Source organism: Hippichthys cyanospilos, chromosome 13, assembly GCF_059441005.1.
Source record: "Hippichthys cyanospilos isolate Australia breed blue-spotted pipefish chromosome 13, RoL_Hcya_1.0, whole genome shotgun sequence".
In the NCBI taxonomy this organism is placed as follows: domain Eukaryota; kingdom Metazoa; phylum Chordata; class Actinopteri; order Syngnathiformes; family Syngnathidae; genus Hippichthys; species Hippichthys cyanospilos.
In genome coordinates this window covers 630,402-652,547 of record NC_142381.1, presented here as the reverse complement: position 1 = coordinate 652,547, position 22,146 = coordinate 630,402, and the positions used below count along the sequence as shown (strand labels likewise).

Here is a 22,146-nt window from a genome sequence, read left to right as displayed (position 1 = left end):
TAATCCTCGGGCCGCCACGCCGCGCCGCCTTAACAGAGCGGACATCTTGTCCTGCAGTAACCCCGGGCATCCCTCAGCGCCACTTGAGCGACGCTGCGGGCGTCAGCCGTCCCGGCGCCGCATCAAACGCGAAATCCCCTTGAAATGGGATCCGGAAACAGGCAAAGATGGCCGCCAGAGACGACGCCACTTTTAATTGTTTCCTCTGGGATTTAGCCGTAGCTCGGGGATTTCGGTACGCCCCCGCCATCCTGCGTTTTTTTACCCCCCTGAAACACCGGCGGTGGCACCGGCGTACGCGGGCACGGTGCCATCGTCTCCGCCGGCTATTTTGGCCTTCGTCCACCAACTTGCAAAGATGAAAGCCAATGGTAGGGTTGAACAGTAAAATGGGTCACACTGACCTGAAGTCAAATGGAGTGTTCTAAAATGGCTGGCTGGCTGGCTGGCTGGCTGGCTGGCCGGCCGTGACCCACTCTTTCACGCATCCAATGCCAGGGATGTATTTTCACGTTTTTTTAAGAGTCCAGACATTCAATCCCAGGTACTTAAGTGTCGATTTAATACGTAGGTAACTGGAAAGTAATGTACTGAACAAGCGATTTCAAATTGAAGTATCTGTTAACTACTTGCTGCCCCGAAAGGTTAGGGGAGACATTTGGCGGCGGGGTAACAATCAGTTTGGCCATAGAAATTTTCGTATTGACACCCCAAAACCAGCGGGTGGCACTAGCGGCCAATATGTGACATTTCCAAGCATTTTAATGACGTTGACGATTGGTTTAGCCTGGACTCTCATAATGCAAAAGACACAATACTCTAAATATGACATATAAAATATTCCATTTCATTCATATTTCAATGTTACAACTATTATTGCCTTTTTACGATTTTTGTACATAAAGGGGATGTAGGTTCCCCCCTTTCAAAAATGAACATATGTAGGAATAGGGCCGACGCCACTGAACAAAGGGCTGGGGGTTGAAAGTAAAAGTACAAAGTAGTATATTCATATTTGATGAGGTTATGAGCCTTTCAAAGTCAGCCCAAATTGGGTGATAATATGGCCAGGTTAGCGAAAAATCCCTGGACACCCAGGGGTTAATATTTTACGAGTCATTTTACACAAAAGAAAAAAAAACACATAAAAAACATGCTAAACCCGAATTTGAGCCTGAGAGGCTAAGCATGGGTCACTTTGACCCACAACATAACAATAACAAACCAATATCGAATTGACAGAATTAGAGGAGCAAACGTGACAACGGGTCATTTTGACCCGCAATATACGAGCAGCGTTGAGATATCGCTTCTCCTGCATTCCCGCCACCGCGAAACAATTAGCGTCAGCGGCGTGCGCGGGCACAACGGCCCCGTCCGTCTACGTCTGCCGTCTTTGTCTTGGCTCGCTGGCACAGATGGACAAATCCGACAGATGTTTTTATCGGTGCCGGTTTTGCGCGCGCGCGCGCGTGTGTTTTTCCTTTCGCCGTTTTCCAGCCCGGCTGTCTCCTCCCGTCTTCCTCACGCTCGCTCACCGTCGAATGGATTTAGCTTGCGGAGTTAATGAGGTGATTTGCATCTGTCCAAAGCGCTTTGCCGCCGATTGTTTGGAGCCGGATATAACAACGCCCAAAAAAAAAGAAAGGCGTCCCAATTGTCTCGTCTCCTCCTGCTGGAGATGTACAAAATGTTCCTCTCATTACCCGTCAGTGTTTCGGAAAGCGGAACAGCAGGTAAACAAATTTCGCCGCCAAGACTCTGATACATGATATGTAGGACGGCTCAACCTTCATTCTGTCTTGTGGGTCAAATGGACCCGTCGTCAAGATTAAAAATCCAGGAAAGATAAAACGAGAAGATCCTTGGATTGCGGGGCCGCTAATGTGAACGTTTATGCCTTGGAAACACGTTCAAACGTACTGTTTATATATATAAATATATATGCATACAATTTTATTTTTTTGGTGCGGGGAACCTGCGCACCCTTTATGTACAAAAATTGCAAAAATAACTACGCTGCATATTTCTACTTTATATTTATGAAATTGAAACAGGAATATTTATAATGTCATAATTAGAGTTTTATGACTTTTGAAGACCTTTGAAAATGAGGAAAAAAAAACCCTTGACTTGTACTTGTACAGAGAAATATGGTCTTTGCAAATATGGCAAACGTGTTCAGAAAGAAGACGGGGCAGCAGTATAACGAAAAAAGAAAACGATTATTAAAAAAAAAAATCCCTTCACATTTGCAAGAAGCACCTGCTCTGGTGCACTGTGATGTTTTGCCTGGGGTGTAATTAATCTGGCTGACAGGTGTCCGCCGCGCACCTCTATTTACGCAGCCAAATAACAGCCTCGCTCACTGCGGCAAAATTAAAATAAAATCCAGCAAAAAAGAGAAAAAAAAAATCAAAAATCACCAGCAGCTGTTTTTGTGGAACGGAACATGAACAGCTAATCTAGTCAACATCATCTGGTCTCCTTGATATGAGTCAATGGCATGACACGAGATGGTCAAAAGATATTCGAGTGCAAGGACGCAGTTACTGAATTATAAGCGCTTGATCGACCGTTACAGTTTCAATAAGATTTGTCGTATACTTCTAAGTTTCACCTATCACATACTCTGCAAGTCAAAAAAGTATCGCTGAGTTTGAATTGACTAAATAACGCCTTTTATGGAGTGAATCAACTTCTATCTTGCGTTTCCTGGCCAAGAGCCCATCAGAGCGAGCTTTGCTGCATCGTTTTCTTGAACGCGAACGCCTCGCTAAGCGACTATCAAGTCATTTCTTCATGTCAGTCGTATTTAAAAAGCAAAATCAAATCTCAGGACTTCATTCTAAATATTACCTTTGGGTCTCAGTCTGCACAATAGTCCCACTGAGCAAGATAATGTACTGTACAGTATGCATTTTGGTTCTTGCACCCATGACTCATAAAGGCAGCGCAAACAAAGACACCCCCAGTAATGGCAGCTCGTTTACGGCTGTGAATGACAAGTAGTCAATTGAACCAGATGTCTCCGTCTTACTGTCCTGTTTTTTCTCTTGTCTGCAGTAGCTGTGAGCGTTATTATGTGGGGGGCGGAGCCACCAATCGCACACCTGACTTTCATTTGTCATCGCGAGCCTTTTAAGTGCAGGAGAATGACACGGAATCATTGGGCTGGCCGCGTCTCATTTGCTTCCCGGTTTGCTGCTCGTGCTGAACCGAGTTTTGTCATCATTTGTATTTTTTCCAGCCCGAGTGCTTTTCAAGCGTCTTTGAGTTGTTACTTTGCACCGTTTTCCTGTTTGGCTCCTTTTGGCTCGGATCCCATTGCATAGACTCATCTTACCAAGCGTATGTCTCTTTTTGCGCTACTTTACCCTCGCTGGGATTTGTGTTCTACTTTGAATTTTTGAGTGCGGAGGAGTCACATGTTCACAAACTGACAGGATGTACACGTCCATCAACAATTTATGGCAAGAGTTAAGGCGCGAGGGTGCGCGCGCCAGCGTATGGGGTCAGATTGCGAGCACGGGCGCAGCTGTAAAAATACTTTACAGGCGGAATTAACGCCGGCGGACATTAGCGGGCGGACTGATAAAAGACCGGCGGAGCGGCGGGCCGAGACGCTTTAGCGGGCCGAGCCGAGCCGAGCCCCGCGGGCTCCCGGCGTTCCCCGGCCGACCATCCAAAGTGGAATCCGCCTTCAAAGCCGGCGCTCTAGGTGTGTTTGATTCGCTCTGCGGCGTCACTTAAATCCAGTCGGCCGGCCGCCGCCTTATCTGCCCGCCCGTGCGTGTTTATTACGGCTAGCCGTTAGCGCGGCGTAGCTTTGTGTACATGCCGTTCACGCTCCAATATTGATCTTTTGGAGGATCTTTTTCGTCACGCGGTCGGACGTATCTGAGGGAGCTCCAGACACAAAAAAAGAGGACTTTGTGGCCAACAAGTGGGGGGCCGCGGAATGGAGATAAATGTGCACAAAGTACATTTTGGGGCTATGAAATATAGATAACCTTTGCATGAAATACAATCTTGTGGATAGAAAATACCCAGAGACTCACTCATCTCATCTGGTCATACTTCAATGCCTCAAAGTCGGTTTAAACTTTGGAGAACTCTGCCAAGAATTTGAGCCAAGCATATCCTACCAAGTCAAAAAATAATAAAGGTAAGAGGCTTATTCGTCACCGCAGCCATCTTTAAATCCATCCGTGCGGTTTCTACAGCCGCTTATCCTCTCGCGGGTCGCCGGCTCGCCGCCGTCTATCCCAGCTGTCTTGGAGCCGTAGGCGGGGGACACCCTGGACCGGTCGCCAATCCCTGGACCGGTCGCCGGCCAATCGCAGGGCTCACAGAGACCAACAAGCATTCACTTAAGGACAATTTGAGGTCCAAAGCACCTACCGCGCATGTTTTCCAAGTGCGGGCTTGGGGAAAACATGCAAACTCGCGATTAATCATACATTTCAAGCTTTTCCATTCATGAATAAAATCCATCAAGCCCATCGGCGGGCGGGCCGGAACGGGCCCTCGGGCCGCATGTTTGACATCAGATGAAGTCTTTAGGTCAACATCGAGCCCTTCAGATGTGTTGGCGCCCCGCCCCTCGCGATACACGTTATGGGCTAGCGGATCAGTGAAGTGAGACTATGTTGAAGATATTTCTCCGAGCAAACATCCTCGTTAATGAAAACGGCAAGGCCGCAGCTTAATAAAGCGCGCGCGAGACTTTTTTTGTGGAAAAGCGCCACGTTGTTCCTCGGAGGACGTGTCGCGGCGTCTGCCAAGAACATCTCTAATCAACAATGTCAAGATGATGTCTTCCTAGATTATTTCAGATCCTTTCAAGGGCTCAATTTACCGTTTGTGGCAGCAATCCACCGGAATTGCGGTTTTGGCGTCCATCTTTGACTGATGGCGGCGGCGGCGGCGGCGGCGGCGGCGGGCCCGCTTGACTGCATCAAGAGTTTCCCCGTAACGAGATGGTTTAATTACCGGCAGGAGCAAAAATAATACGCCGCCCTCGCAGCTTGGTCGCCGCTCCTGCTGAATTTTCATTAAAAAAAAAAAAAAAAAAGTACATTCGCAATGGTTGCCCGCAAACGCTGGTGTTTATCTGGAGCCGCCGCACGAGGACGCGAAATGACTCCGGAGCGTAAAATGACAAAGTGTACACGTTTGCGGATTAATGGCAGGAGAGAGTGGCTGTACGCGTTAAGGCTGGGCGGAAATCATAAATACCAAATGTCACGTTCGCAGCCGCAATTGCGAGAGGACGCGCGCGCAAAACGCGCACGGCCGGCGCCTACACGTCTGCTTTTCATTCCGCTTTACAAACTCAAGTGTGTGATTTGCCACCGGAGTGCATCTGCAAAATCCCCTTGTAGCCATTGTGCGAGATCTTCTCCCTGGTCGCTTTATTAGGTACACCAGCAGTGCGCCGACCGGGATTCGCTTCAAACCCTAACCCCGGCTAGAAAGCCCTTTTTAATACCCTTGTCCGGGCTTGAAAAGCAGCCTTCCTGTAGGGATCAATACGCTGCGGAGGACCCAAAATTCAAAAAATAAATGGAACTTTCAATCACCAAACGTTTTATTCACGGATCCAACGTGTCATTCATTAAATAAACGTTTCGGTAATCAGATGTTTTACGCGGTTAATGAATCATTTATTTATTGATGACAATTTGAATATATTTATTATTTCTTCTCACCATATGACAATCTTTGTTCTCACCATCAGGTAGCATTAAGACTGTAGGTCACAGGTGTCAAACTCAAGGCCCACTCAAGGGGGGGCAAGCGCTTTTTGCCCTCACCCTCTCTCTGATTTCAAAACTAGTTGGAAGTGTGACAAATACACCCCAAATGTATTTTATCACAGTCATGCCGGCCCTCTGACAGAAACCGTAACGGCATAATGGCCCTCGATAAGAATGAGTTTGACACCCCTGCTGTAGGTCTTTTCAACGTCTCCAACCACGCGACCTGACTACGCCGCGAAAACGCCATCACCACTGGCTGCGTCACGGCCCCCAATGAGCCCGCCCACCCACCCTCATCCTTATGTTTTCGCGAGATACGTTTTTGTGTCCTTTCCGTTGCCACGTGTGCGAGGTTTTTTTTCTTCCCCGGACTTTAGCTACGCCCTTCATTTTGGGGCATGGCCGAAGACTTTTGTTCTCCCCTGTTTTCGTTCCCTCGTGCTACAAGCCTCGTGGCCGGTACCGCCAGGCCTTGACGCCTTGTCCTCCCCCGTCAGTCAATTGTGTTGAATGTTATTTTTGGACGCTTCAAGCCCATTAAGTCAAACTTTCGTAGCCTTGAACAGCAGGCTGTGATAAAAAAGGCTTTCTTTCGCATCATTCTTGCAATATTTCAGCCAAGGGATGGCACCCTCCTAAGTGGTCCCGCTAAGTTGAACATGTTGTCGCCTTCTGGGTGAAATTTCAGCTCCTTAGGGTCTTCTTTCAATACTTTCCCGTTGATGTAAAGATCAAACGATTGGACGAAATCCAAGGCCAACCTCGGCGTTCGAGCCCTACTTTGAAAACCCGAGTCAGTCGGCGCGTCCCCGTTCGTGTTTTCTCCCGCCTCGTCTTCGGCGCCGTCACAAACGCTTTGATACCATTCTCGGCCGCAAAAAAGACGACGAAGAAACCGGCGCCTCAACGCGGCTGCGCTTCATACAGCCAAAGAAAGACAGAAAAAAAAAAAAAAAAGCACAGAAGAAATCAGGCGTCAAACTGACTTGCGCTGACGGCTTGCGTCAGGCCCCTCAGGGCAGGCGCCGCAGAGGAGAGAAATGCATGCTGGGAGATGAGATCGACGCTTCCGAGGAAACGTTCAAAACATATTAGCCTTCACGGAATCCTTTGCAATTTGTAAACATTACAGCCGCGCCAATCATTCTATTCGTCTTTGAGACCTGGCTTCATTTAAAATCGCGCTACTAAAAAGATATTTTCCGTTTTCTGTTGTTCTCCATGAAAGGAGAACGGATCCAAGTAAGAAACTTTATTTACCTTTGAGCAATTTTGCCTATTAATGAACTGGTTAATGAGCGTATGGTTTGGGAGTCGCTTTGTCGTCCAAAACTCATTCGATGCCACGGACGTATTTCCACGTTTTTTTAAGAGTGCAGACATTCCATCTCAGATACTGTATTACAGTATTTATTTAATACTTGCCAATGAAATTTGCGGTTCATGCAGTGCACAAGGTGAGAAATACGCTAAATGAAATTTCATCTTCGTTCCTGTGTGCATTTGTAAGCTAACCCTATGTCATTTTGTAAACTACAAGGTGCGTTTTTCGGCGTACGTGTTTTCTTTTAAGGTGTGGAAGCCATCAAAGACTCAAGAGCAATTAGTCTTGGCCTTAGCTAATGCGTATTTGATTTGGAAAACTTTGATGTTTTGATCGGTCCGCGGTTCCGCTGCCTCTGCCGTTCCGTCCAATTAGCGTTATGGATGAGTTGCATCATCAGCATAGGCGAGCGGGATGGCTGACAGGCTAGCGGCTCGCCATTGGACATGGGGGACCTTAATGAAGGAAAGGAAGGAAGGAAGGTGTGAATCTTTCACGTCTTGGAGGAGAAGGGACGGCGCGGCATGTTGAGCGCCGTCTCAGGGCCAAGCTCATTAAGGCGCCGTAATCCGTTAGCCCTGCCAATCATTAGCCGCGCTAAACGCTCGCCGGCTCGGGAAGCCGGAGGCGCGACCGCGAATCCTCGTCGCGTCCGGGGAAGTGGACCTCATTACTCGGGAAGAAGCTTCCGCCCGTTCCTTTGCGTATTGCCTTTGCGTGCTAGCTGTAATGCAAAAATACATTCGGAAATAAACGAAAAACATTTCTTGGCTTGATTGACTTCGGTGGCGACAATAACGTTGTGAGATTGACTAAGGAAACTTATTTCATGAACGACATAACCCAACGTGCTTCACCAATGAAAAATTTCATGCATGTAAAACAACTCAATTTTCCTCATGTTAATTAACATCCCCAAATTATCTTACATTTTACGAAGACAGAATTCGGCTCGTTTAAAGATGATTTGCTCGTCGTCTTTGACGCGAACAAAGACAACTATCGGAAAGGAAAATCGGAAAAACCCAAGAGTGATTATTTTGGGTAACATTGAACACCGTATTCAGTCTGGTTATGGAATTTTTCAAGTACTCAGCAAACATGTGGTTGTGAAGATTATTTTTGTGTCTTTGATGCTGCGAAAGACTCCTTGAATTTGAAAGTAAGTATAGCATATATGAGTAGCGAATAGTGTAAAAATTCTAGACTTTATACGGTGTTCCCCAAAATAGAAAAAAACTTGGGTATAACGAGGACAGGAGCGGCCTTAGATGTTTTCGCACCATCTTTGCCATCGCTCCGCGAGGCCCCCGGTGTCACTGATGTTGGCCGGGCGAGCGGGTCGGCGGGTGGGCCGTCCCCCGGGGGAGCGGGCCCTCCGCGCTCCCGCATCCAGCGCATCCAGCGCATCCAGCGCATCCAGCGCCGAACGTCTTTTATTCATGAGCGCGTTGCGAATAGATGTCCTCCGGCCCCCGCGGAGCAAAATGGCGCCGACCCCGCCGCTCGTTACGTAGCGCTCCGACGACGAGGGGGAGGAAGTCGGCCGCGCGGCCGCGTCAGATATTAATACATGGGCGGAGATAAGAATAAATGAATTCATGTGCGAAGGAAGGCGAAGCGATAGCGCGCGGGAAAATCATTAGCGGGGATGCGCCCGGGAGGAACGTTGCTGGAAATAGATGACGGCGCACGGCATCCGCTGATCCGTACCACGAGCCCGTCTTTACGCGGCGAATGCTTCGAGATTGCGGCCCGGTCAACGCTTGAGATTTTTATCTTAACCGACCTCCGTTGAATTAGCTGGAGACATCGGAACTAACACGATGCTTTTAGCAGCTCAACTTCGTTTTGCTTTAAATACCCGAAGTTGCACACCAGCCGAGTTTGGCCAAATTTATGATTGTGTGTATATGCCAAAAACCGCCATTAATAAACGGGTCAAATGGAATACATTTGGACATAATCAGCTCCCTGCACCAATTGTGTCTTGTCCAGGTGTTCCTCCTTGTCTTTTCAGTCTGGAGTGTATTTACTCCTTTCATTTCTTGCCCCGTTTTCTGTAGGAACTTTGTTTTTTCTGGGTTTTATTTAGAAAAGGCTCTACAAAACAGGAACGAGGTCAACTTAAGCATTGAATTTGCTCTTTTCCAAATTATTGAGTGAAATAAAAATTGTCTGAGCATTGACAAAAATGTTAGCTTCGCTGAAGCCTTAACTGATTTTGCGAAGCGTCCCGAAAGGCCCCGATTTATCGTCTTCACTTTTGGCGATTTGAGCTCGACTACCTCGCGAGTGAATAAAAGAAAAAGCAAAGCGCACGCTCGCCGGCGTCCATCTCGAGAACATAAAAAGGCAAACGGATGAAAATAAATGACGGAAGTGCCGACGTGTCCGCGCGGCACAAGTATGACATTTAATTACTGGAGCTGCCAAAGTCTGTTTCTCATCAGACGTTTTTTTTTTTTTCCGCCCCTCCCCAACACGCCAGTTTTTCTTGTGCAATTTGCACTAATTTCTCTTTTATTTAGGGCGCCATTTTGCTGCCGGTCAATAAAAGATACGAGGGGAAGATCCGCGCGGCCGTTTCCTCTTCCATTCATCAAGCAAAGACTGCAGCGCAAAACAAATCGTCTCCTTGTTTATCATCTAGTTTTTCTGCGACGGGAACGCGAGCGTGTCACCGTTTGTGGTCCGTCCATATTAAAGCTGCCGGCAGCCGGGAAAACGCGGGGCTCGCCTTTATTAAAGAAGACAAGTCGTCTTTGATGCGGACAAAAAGATCAATAGTGAGTTAGCTGAATAATCGACACGGTCTCTGACGTCCACATTCAAAACGGCCTTTGACACGAGTACCGATATGTACGTAAAATTTTGGAGACTTTTTGATATTTGATCGTCGAAGGTTTTTAATTCTGCCCTGCAGATGGTTGTGCCGAAAAAGGCAAGAATCATTTTTGCGCTGCGCAAGCGATTCGGAGCTCGGTCGCCGCCAAAAGCAGTTTCCCGAGGTGGGCAGCGACGCCGTGTCGTCACTCGTTGCTTACGATCCATCGGGACCGACCGCTGACGCTAACTGTTACAAGCCAGAAGTAAGGGTTGGATGTGACCAAAATTTCAAACAGCTTTTTGGGGACATTTATGACCACGAGTACTCATTCAAAACAAGGCTTATGATCCGGCGACCCAATTGAAAGTAATGATCACCCACGACGAAACGGACGCAGCGCTAAACAGTGCTATTCCGACTGACTGCACACTCTAATTGACGGCTCGTCCCATCTAAAATACAGCAAAGTTCTTGATAATCTGTGCAGCAGGTAGCACTCTTGGAATCCATTGGCCGATACGAGCGTTTTCCCCGCCGTCTATTGGTGAGTTGAGTTATATTAGTGTAGCGAAGCGATCGTTGCATTCTTTTTATTTTTTTTAGAGGTTAATTCGGGCTTAATTCCCCTCCGGTGACGAGCGATCGTTCCTCCCGATGCTTAGCTTTCTTCCCGACAGTTTGTTGACGGCTTCTCCAAATGTTGTTACCGCGGATCTTTTCCGAGCACGTAGCTAAAAAAGTGGCTAGCGAGCAACACCAGGCAAGCCGGCAAACAAAGCTGATTTAGCCTTACATAAGCTTCCGTCCTCACGCCGCGCCCGGCCAAAAGATTTATTCTCGTCTGTCGCACGCTTGATTTCCACCGCCGAGCGTCCTCTCCCGCTCGGTGACGAGAGGCGACTCTTTCCCGCTTAAATGTCGGCGCAATGAAAGTCAATGCGGGAAGACAGACAGCGCTTGGCACCTCGGGCCATAATTATCCTGTTTGTTTGGAGGCGGGATGTTTTCTTTTATTTAAATCTCTGCTGGGCTGACAAGGCCGGTGAAAGGCTTGTTTTACTGTCATGTCAGGTTTGTCAGGAGACCCGGACGCAGCTTTGCATTAAACATCCGCCGAGGTTTGTGCCGACCGTTTTACACTGCCGTCAATAGCAGGAAAGAGATTTATGAAAACGGTGCTGTGTGGGTTCCGAAAATAGCAAAACATGATATCTGTTTGGCTCGCACACTGCTTACATACATACATACATACATACATACATACATACACATACACATACACATACACATACACATATATATATATATATATATATATATATATATATATATATATATATATATATATATATATATATATATATATATATATATATAAAATGGGGAATTGCGGTATTTGATTTCCCGCGGCCGAATTTGACAATGAATCCCAGGAGCATCTGTGTTGGCCCCGGGGGCCCCGATCCTGATTTGCGCAAGTTCCCGCGAGGACGGGACGCTAAAAAGCTTGTTGCTAAGGGACGATCGATGCCAGGCGTGCGCGTCAGTCACTCGTTGTACACGGTAGCTGTCGCGGCGGAATCTTGCGGCGTCTCGCGCGATCCCGACTGCTCGGTTACACCGGCGGCTGGTAAAAAATGGGGGGCCGCCTTTGTAAACAACTTGTTCATCTGGAGGCGGCGCGCCGGTATCGCGGTTTCCCGCCTGTCAAGCTCGACAACAGCCGAGCGGGCGGAAGGGAGGGAAGGGGGGGGTCTTGTTTGAAGAGCAAAGAAACTTGATTGGAATTGCATTGTGGGAGTTATCGGGCCGTGTAGCGAGCTAGTAAACACCGAGATGACGGCCGTGGGAAGCCGTGTCAAAGACGTGCCGGGTTCGGGCGGCCGCCAGGGGGAGAGGAAGGAGGAAGCGGCGGGGGGGGCGGAGCTTCGGAAAGACTGCTTGGCGGTGCGTCCTGTAAATATTCACAGCTAGCGTCCCTACAGAGGAAAGAGCCAATTAACAAATCCCATTAATTAGGAGACTATCACAGCCGATTAGGACATGGCATCCCGTTCGCCGCCGTCCTTCGCTCGCCAAGAAAGGAAGGAAGAAAAGTTGAAGTCGCTCGAGGGATGAATAAACTCAAGGTGGACAACTTCTAATGAGTCCACTTCAGCTCGCCGGCAAACATCTTTTGATGATGGGCCGGCGTTTGCAGCCGCCGACGGCGCCCGCGCTTTGAAGCGTGATTACCGAGGCACGTTACCTTTTGTCGACGAGGATGTCAACGTCTTACGAATGGGAAGTGGCGATTTGGCTCGAGACCAAAAGAGCACCTGGAACTGACTAAGTCGCCGTTAGGAAGGAGACTAGCTACTGCAAATGAGCTAATAAACTGTCATCGCCTAACTGTCGGTGCGCCCCGCAATCGCTAACATAGAAAATATCAGAATTGGACCCTGAAATCGCGGCGTGCGTGCTATATTTGACGTCGTTGTCCGTGTTTTGTTGTGGTCATCGCCAAACTGTCGGTGCAACCTATACAAGGTAACATTGCAAATTCTAGAATTTGCCCCTAATATTAGCGGCGCGTGCTATATTTTGCGGCGATGTCCGCGTTTTATGGTTGCTGTCGCCAAACTCGTTGCAACCTATGCCGTGGAAAACACCACAATTTGACCCTAAAATTAGCGGTGCGGGCTACACCTGGGGAATTACGGTAGTTTAGCGGGTTCGTTATTTGGTTAGGCAGTTGACTATCAAACTAGCCAGCCGACAAACTGATTGATTAAGCAACAAATGGCCTGGCTGACCAATCGATTAGCTTACTTCCAAAACGATCGCCGTATTTTTCAGACGATAAGGCACACTTAAGGTGATGTAATCCCTAGGTTATGGTTAGGGTTATGGTTAGCGCTAAATAACAATAAAAGCAAGGAGACGTTGCTGACTCTCTGGCATGTCACGTGCCATAAAAACGCGCAATAAATGAATGGTATATGCGCCAATGAATACATAAATACTTAAGTGAACAGCGTGAAGCATAAACAACAAGTCGGTGGCCTCAGCGGGCCCCCGCGCGCCCGCGAAGGCCATCCAATTGAATTCCCGGCAGCGGGTCACAGGCGCGACTTTCCCGACGCGGCGACGGGGCCGCTCGGGGCGCGGCGCGGGATGGGGGGGCTACATCGGTCGCCGGCCAAACAATAATTATGTGGAGTGTTTCTTCCCAGCGACCAAGTGATTTTAATTACGCACGGAGTGGAAATCAATATGTTGCCCGGCCAGATACGCAATTATGCTTATCTTATTGCCGTCGTCATTGAGTGCACACTGTTTGACCGCACGTGCGAGCGCGCCCACGCACGTTCTCGTTCTCGTTAATGAATCGAAGGCGCGCTGGAAGTTAAAGCTCAACTTCTCGCGGCTAATTGTTTGCTTTGCGCGGAAACATTGGAAATGCATGCTAAAACATGAGCTTTTTAATACGTCTAAAATAAGAAATATTTCCAATTTTGAATGGCAGTAAATGAGCCCGACATGGGCCAAATTCTGACACCTGTAGCGTCTGGAGCTCCCATTCGCAAGCGTTTAGAAGGGACGGCAGCGTGGCATATTGAGAGTCGTCGTGTTTTTAGTATTTAGCCTCCTACTGTTCCTTTTTGTAGGCTTTTCCTTTAATATCACATATCAAAAAGCCAGACTTGGCTCAAACTATCCCCCAGGGGTTAAAACAGCGTGACCCAGTACACGCCGGAGGGACTATTTCTCTCAGCTGGCCTGGGGATCCTTCCGGAGGAGCTGGACTTATTGGTTGGGGGGGGTGGGAAATCAGGGCGACCCCACCCCGGATAAATTAAAAATATGGGTTTTTCAAGACGGGAAACAAATGAAGTCTACGTTTGCAGTAAAGTGTGTTTTTGTTCCTCTACGGCAGCACAAGCACATCCGTTTCCCCGCCGCCTTTTTTTTCTTCGGGTTTTACTAGCGGTCGGAAGCTTAATTCCCGTCACCTCGCCGCTCCTCCGGCTGCACTCTCAGCCTCTTAGATTAGTCATGTGGCATGGGTAAAGGAAACACGGGGAGCTCAAGCTGTCACCCGCATGAACGCGCAGATCCCACCTTACAGTCGGCGCCCGCCCGACATTTACATGAACACCTTGTCCAATTATTCTCCTCAAGCGGCGACCGCGTCACGCATGGTCGCCGGCGGCCCGCTTCCTCGCTGACAATTTGCAACGGTTAGAACCCTCCGAGGACGGGGGACACGAGGGCGCCGTCTCCTTCCCGCGCGATGGCCAAAGTCACATTCTCAACTGGAAAGTCATCAAGAATCCTTAAAGTATAATTGCTGGAAAAATGGTATCGGTCGCAAGAAAGGAGGCAGAGGGGGAGCGAGGAAAAGGCTGCAAATACTCCGCTACCGTATTTTCCGAACTATTGGGCGCGGTGGATGGTAAGGGGGACCTTCAACGGACGGCAAACCGTTTCCATGCGTAGAATAGAAGCCGCAGTAGCGGCTGGGGTTGCATCTGCTAGATGGAGCTGCTCGAAAGGGAACGTCAACCAAAGCATCAAATGAGCGAAATTGTCCCTCGGAAATTCCGCCGCCAAAGTGGAAGCCATAAAAACAACAAAGAAAATCAGGGGTGCTCCGAAGACAGAAGCTATTAGGGGGGGGGTTAGCTTATTAGCAGCGTGTAAAGATGCCACAACATGAGCTTATTGTTGTCGGACAAATTTGCAGAGCAGCCCGCGCGTAAACAACAAGTCAATTAGCACGTTTAGCGAGGTGATGTTTAGCTGAGCAAAGCTCCGGCGTCCACTCGCCGCCTCTGAGCTCAGGTGATGCGTCACCTGAGAGGCAACCACACAGCTGCCCGCCGCAGGCTCAACTTTCCCACCTCCTCTCAATCTGTCATGTATGCTATTTCAGAAATACACCTTTCCTGATGAGTCATTATTTCTGGGGAGGCGTGAGTCATGTCGTGTTCGAATGCTCATTTACGCAGTTATTCATAGCAAGAAGCATGAAAACCCAAAACATCATTGGAACCGCATAGACCACATAAAGTTCCACAATTTGAATATGGCTATCTATTCGGCGTAAACGGTTCAAATCGAAGGGACTACGTTGAAAACCGTTGAGAACCGCTGATTTGGCTAATAGCAGTCCATTCGGAGTCTCGTGCTCCGGACTCGGGGTCGGTCGGTTGTTTCCCGGCCTGCTCCCAAAACGGCTCTCGTCTGGACTCTTTCCCGTGCTAGACACTATAATTGACTTTTTCACCTCAAGTTCTCTTGTTTTTCTTCTTCATCTTAGATCTCGGAGGCTATTCTTGTGGCGCTTCCCCGTTGTCCCTGTCGTCCTGTTTGTCATTGTTTTTCTGGGTTTCTTGGACAGTTGGAGCCAGTTAATTTCGTTACCTTGTCCTTGTGCAGGTGTGATGATAATAATGTGCATCTCGAATCATGTTTTTGTTTTTTGCGAGAAAGACATTTTACATTGCTCAGTGAAAGTAGATCTTGGGACTGCATTTTTAGAACACAAACTAGGCAGAGCTTGGATCAGTTCACGCCCTTAGCGTATCCCGGATTTTTTCGCGGAAAAAAAAAAACCTACATAGCGTCGAGACGTGCTGTGAAGGTTCCCTGCACGCCAAACAGAGCGGTTAACTGGAAAGGCTTATGCCACGGGCTCTCCTGAGACGTCAAATTACTGCAATACACATATTTACTTAACTCTTAAATGATTAAACATTATACAGTAACCGTACTGTTATTCCTTCTCGTTTCCATGTCTCGACTGTAAGTAGGTGGGCTCAAGGCGAGGTGCTCGGACGTCTGACTAAAGTGGGGGAAGGTGACGCTGCTTTGTGGTTTTTCACTCATCGCGGGGAGGTTTCGGTCCCCGTTAACCGGGAAAAAGGAGGGACCACTAATGGTCTTATTGCGATGTTGCAGGTCCAGTCATAAGGAATGAAAAGTCATAAGGATGAAAAAAGTAAACGTTGCTGAGCGGACCTGAATTCCCGCCTTTAGTTTCTGCTGTAATTGTTTGTTTTGGATCCAAAACGCCATACATCTTGCTTGTTTTTCAACACGGCTTATTAGAATGTCCACACACAGACCTTTCATGCTCTGACAAGAAACAAACAGTTGAGGATTGTTTTTTTTTTTTAAATGGTTACAGCATTTCCAGGGCACAAAACAGAGCCTAACAACCGAACTAGGCAATTTATGACAGAATTTGTGGATATGAGTGACAAAATTCCACAATAAATCCCCAAATGCGGACGCTATATTATCCTGCGGCCATCTGCCGGCGGCTGAGATGCGCCCTGCTGTTCCCAAAGTAAACACATCGCTCACAACGGGCACACTTCCACACGTCGAGGCGGGATATCAGCGGGCCAGTCCGCACATCGGGGCTGATTTACGACGGGCGGGTCGGCCCGTTCGGCCCGTTCGGCCCGTTCGGCCCGGGACAGATGGCTCCTCCTGGCGGAAAACGCGGCGCCGCCGTTTCGCATTTTGTTCCGCTAGCGACTCCGGCTCGTCTTTTATCTCCCGCTCGCTCCCCCGGGATCGGATTTCGGCGTCGTTACAAGATGAGGGATCGCGCGCGTTCCCGCTCAATTAGCTGGTGGCCCCCGAGAGGGTCGGCCGCCACAAAAACATTTCAGATGTTTCGTTCGCCTCGTGCGCTAAACATTGATATGTTCTGCAAAACCCCAAGAAAGATCTTTTGAAATCCACAAATAGACTTTTTTTGGACAAGCTAACGCTTGCTTCAAACAAAATGTTTGTTCGGAACCAGCAATGGAGACTGTGGCCAATGTAAAAGACGGGCAAATATATTTCAATGTTTTTGCAAGTATTTTCGAACCATTCTGCCTCTAACCCAAAGACTATCCGGTCCAAAACTGTAACCCTGGCTTTAACTTAGGGCAGGGCAATAAATCGAATTAATTCACTTCATTTGACATTTTTCAAATCAATGATTAAAAATGAATGAAATGAATTCCCCAAATATGAGATGAACCTGTGAATTTTTTTTGGGAGCTTTGCCACCCTCTTCAGGCGTCTTTGAGTAATTGCTCTAAATTCAGTTACCGTAATCCCCCAAATATAATACATAATATAAAAATACAAGACACACTCGTGTATATGACGCACTTAATTTGGGGGTAAAACTGGTATTTTCTATGTTACACTTTGGCAACAGTGTCAAGACTGACTAAATCTCATCTTTTGGTAACTTCATATTTTCTGGCGTTCATATCTGTAGGTTGATGTTTGTTGCTTGTGTTTGTGCGCGTTAAGTGTTCAAATGCTCATTTACGCAGTTATTCATAGCAAGAATACAGGAAATCGGGAAACATCAATGGAATCACGTCAACAAAAACAAAACAAAAAACCAAACCGATTGCCCCACAAAGGCCGTGGAAAGCCTGGGCCGGTTTTGAATGCGCCTTTCATTTCCTGCCCTTGCCGAAACAAAGGCGCGAGGCGGTCCGGCCGGGGACGGATTCGGCTTCGAGTGTTTACGTGTACATGGATCGATAAATGAGCGGATCAATGAAAGTGGGTCTGCTTTCCGTGTCTAGCCGGCCGCTTGTTCTTTTGCACATTTGCACTTGCGCTTCCTCTAAAGGAACCACTTGATGGTGTGCGCGTGTGTGTGTGTGTGTGTTGTGTGTGTGTGTGTGTGGGGGGGGCTCAGCTCCTCCTCCCCGCGGCCCCCGAGGAGGGAGGAAGCATTAACACGTGCGTTTAGTCGTCTTCTTGCTTGCGAGGGAGGAAGTGTTTCATTTGAGCGTTTGCTCCCCTCCTCTTCCTCCTCCACTTAAGTGCACCTGCCGCGATCGTTTTGTCTCGCCGCCTCTGAGGACGCCTTTTGCTTTTTTTTGTTTTCCTGTTTTTTTTTTTGGAAGCTCGCCTCGCCGCTCTGCCAGGCTTTGGCTTCCAATCTTCTTTGCCGCCGCATGTTTTGTCTTGTAAAAAGAAGTGTTATGTTGTTACGCCTTCTGAGGCAGGAGATGAGGTGTACAGATGGAGGAGTAGGAGGAGGAGGAGGCCCGCATCGTCACGGCAACCTTCCTGTAAACCTTGAAATGAAAACAATGCAGGATTAGAGAGGAAGGAGCCGCCAGTGAACAAATGGGAGAGGGGATTTCAATTGGGGTGAACGAAGGCGCCGCGCCGCTCCCGCCCCAATGGACTTCCCGGGGCTCGATAAAGCACCTGGCTTTGATGGCGCTTCTCCGGAAAAATCGCAGAGCCTTCGGCTTGTCTTTCGTCTACTGTCATGTATACGTACCCTAACTCCAGAGAAATGGGACGCGCCCTTAATTTGGGGTCAAATTCTGGTAATCTCTTGCTTCTGGTCCCTTGTTTATCACGTGGGTTGCGTTACGACACACAAGAACTTAACTGGGTATTGTGACAAATGAACTCAAGTTGCGTCGCGAGGAAAAAAAAATCAACGGCTTTGAGCGCATTCAAAGCCGGACCGGCGCTGCGTTCACTGACCGCTCACAATGCGGCAAATCTGAAACGCATTTAACTTAACCCGCAACACATATGTAACTTTCAGATATGTACAGAATAAAAGGTAAAGAATTTCCAAAGATGAGGTTTCCTCTGTTTTCGCTCTAGTTTTGACACGCTAATGTAGAAAATACCCGAATTTAAGCCCGAAAGGAAGGCTGCGTCCCACACAGAAGTGTGTCCTATATTTGAGGTTCAAAGCCTCATCAACAAGATTCAAACGCACACTGATAACACCCCTTAAGATCTTGTCTGGAAGCACGGCGCTGCCGCCTGTTGGCAAAGACCATTCACCACACCATAACGCCGCAACACACTAACTGCTTTTACAACCACCGCACATTGGACACAATTTCCCAAGCAAAAATGTCAATTTGGCTCATTTCCCACAGCGCGCGTCAACACTACCGCCGTTGAAAAATACTCTTCTACGGGACAGCTCGAAAAATATCTGATGACTTGATGTGAAAACGCCGGCGTGTGCGCGTGTGGGTCGTGCGCGCGCGCGTGTATGTAAGTGAATCTTGTTAATTTGCTCTCCTGCTTCTGCTTAGCCAGCAGTCAGTCAGAGAGCTGCTGCCTGTTTCAATATACGCTGATGGATGAGGGACACACACATGCACACACGCACACTTAAGGATTTACTTGAGGATATGTGGAGAGGAATCCAGTTATTAGTCTTTCCTTTTTCATGTTTGCTCCTCGAAATGATCATGGAATTGATGTGGCGCCGCAGCGCAAGGGCAAAACCGCTTTGTTCGGTGATTCCGACCGCCGCTCGTTCGGACGAGGTGCATTTAAGCAAGTAGGAGTCCTACGAGGTCGGAAGGAGACCCAAAATGACTTCTGCGAAGCAAGACCCATCATTTCCAGTTGACCGTAATTCCTCCCGAATCAGACGCACTTTTTTTTCCACAAAAGGCCAAAAATATGGGTGCGTCCTACAAAGGCTAACATTTAAAAAAAAAAAAAAATGACACCATTCGAGAAAGATGAATCCGTCAGACACTTAATCCGAATTTTGACGGACGAATGCGGATCATTATATTGGCCATATCGTTACTTGAAAAGGATTAGCATAACGGGAAGCTGTCAGTTACGCGGTTACGCAGCCTTTCCACTCCTCATTTTTCATTTGGGTTGGCCCTTGTTACGAAGCCATTGCTGCCCTTAAGGGTTGGGGAGACATAACAATGTAAAAATTAAGGGTGTGTCTTATATCTGGGGAATTACAGTAACTGAAATTAGAGCAATTACTCAAAGACACCTGAAGAGGGAGGCAAAACAACCAAACACCTAACCCTTCCATGAAAAGTTTGTTATTTCGGGCGCGGCCCATGCGGCCCGGTACCAGTTAATCCGTGAACCGGTACCGGGCCGCGGATCCAGGAAGAGGCCCCGAACCGTAACCCCCCCCGAGGCGGACCGCACCATTACCTATCTTCTAAGGGAGAAAAAAAGTTTTCAAAAATGTGGTACCCGCAAGGGTGCAAGTTCAGCGGCAGCTCTCGGCGGCCTGGATTTTCCACATCAGAGCAAGCCTTTTATTAATTTTGAATGATGTATTGTTTTTCAAATGAGCGGTGAAAAGCTGCTGCTGCCGCTACTGGCGTCGGTTCATCCTCAGGGGGACCATTTATTTCCATGACAGTCGCGCTCGCTTAGCAAGACAAAAGTGACGCAGGCGACGAATGACATCAATAATAAAATCATCATAATTGGAATCAGAACAACTTGTCACCTTTGCTCTTTGATTATTCTCTTTGTGTTGGCGACGGTGGCATCATTACGTCTTTTGTGTTTGATGTGTGTGTTTGTATGTCGCGTCCCTTCATGTGTGCGCCACGCGCTCGCTAGGCTGCGTTTCACTGATAAGCGGCGCGTGCAAAAAAGCACGAGCGGCGGGGAGCCGCCAGCGGGAGTGTGACACCCAGTCAGGCGTCTATTGCTTGAATGTGGGGCGACCGATCCGCTCACGCGCACGCGAGCTGACGCGGCCACCGTGAAATGATGCCGCGATAGCGTGCGCGCCGCTCGCTCGCCGACAACGTCGGGGGGATGACGGCGCGAGCCTCCTCGATATTTCCACCGTTTGCCGTCGGAACTGCGACGTCGCCTCCTTCCGCCTCGACTGCTTCAACCCAGTTTTATTATTGTTATTATCATCGGTGCTTTTGATTTTCATGCCGTTGTTAAAGTTCCAGTTCAGTTTACATGTATGCATTACAAAATTGGATGGCCACAGGGTCATGAAGCACGCTAGGTTACAAGGTACGCGGGGTTATGAAGCACAGCGGCGTTATAAGGCACGCGGTGCGAACCATTACACTGGGTGATGAGGTGCGCCGGGTTCTAAGGTGCTCCGGGTTATACGCTTCACCGGGAAAAAGGTACATCGAGTTGTATGGCATTATACAGCGCACCGGGTTGTGAAGCATGGCAGGTTTCGGGGCGCACCGGCTTGCACGGCGTTAAGGTACACAGGGTTATGAAGCGCGCTGGATTATACTGGGTTATAAGGCTCACGAGATTACAATGTGCTCAGGGTTGTATTAAACCCTAACTCTAGCCCTAACCCACAGCAGGAAATGAGATGCACTAGGTTGGATGGCATTATAAAGTGCACAGCGTTAGGAAGTACAGCGGGTTATAAGGCGCAGTGCGTTACGAGGTGCGCCAGTTATAAAGAGACCATTTATGAGACGCACCGGATTATAAAGCGTTATGAATTGCACAGATTATAAAACACCCCTGGTTATAAGGTGCAGCGGGTTATAAGGCACACTGATTCCTAAAGCGCGCTGGGTTCCAAGGCATCCCGTTTTATAATGTGTTATAAGGTGCACCCAGTTATAAGGCACATAGTGTCACGAGGTGCACACCTTACCGTACGGAAACATCGCGCTGTTTGATTCCAATGGCGTGGGGCAACCGGAGCCGTTCGGCTACCCTTTTAAGCGTCATTTCCTTTGCGCGGCTCGCGTGTCAGGCGGCCGGCCGGAGGTCGGCCCGGGTCGCATGACGCCCGTTTCCCTATTTGCTTTGTCAATACATCACCAAAGCAACAACGCGTCACAATAAAAGCATCAGTAAAAGTCACATTGGATGATTTATTGAGCGCGCGCATGTGCGCGTTTGTTGCCGGAGACCTTTGGGCCGCGGGGAGCGCGCAACATGAGCTCCGCTATTGATTAGCGCCGCAATTAACCCCTCGGAGCCCGTCACGTATCACGCGGCCGCCTCGCCGACAGCGTCCAAAGATGGAAAGCGGCGGGCGCAGATGTGAAGGCGCAAAAATAAAAGTCTCATCAGAGAGTCCAGTGTGGCGGATGATGAGATCGGCAGAGTGGAACTTGACTTGTTAAAGCGCCGATGCGCTGGACTCGGAGGAGGCGGCGCTCGGCCGGAGACGTCGACCGAGCAAATCCTCTTTCGGATTTTGCCCGTCAAATCGCAAATCCAACGTTAAACCTGCGCCCGCCATCGATCGCTGCTTACACGTCCGCCATTTTCAGGTCGCTTTGCTAACGTTTACGGGCGGCCGTCTGTTGCGGTTTCTGGTTTTGGTCGATGAATATGAGCAGCGTGCGTGTACTTTCATCATTAAAACGATTAAATGTCCTGATCTGAAGTAGAGAAAAATTCTCGAAGCGTTTTGCATTGAAATAAACATCAAAACAGCCTCCGTTACT

General features: G+C 48.5%; 1 long non-coding RNA gene across 1 annotated transcript; it reads right to left on the bottom strand.

Annotated features, from left to right (window-relative positions):
• Positions 1-16,055: 16,055 nt before the first annotated feature.
• Positions 16,056-21,464, bottom strand: LOC148413325 (uncharacterized). The gene is made up of 2 exons (XR_015867634.1): positions 21,342-21,464; positions 16,056-18,012 (listed from the first exon to the last, which is right to left on the bottom strand). It is a non-coding gene; the product is annotated as an uncharacterized LOC148413325 (long non-coding RNA).
• Positions 21,465-22,146: the final 682 nt, after the last annotated feature.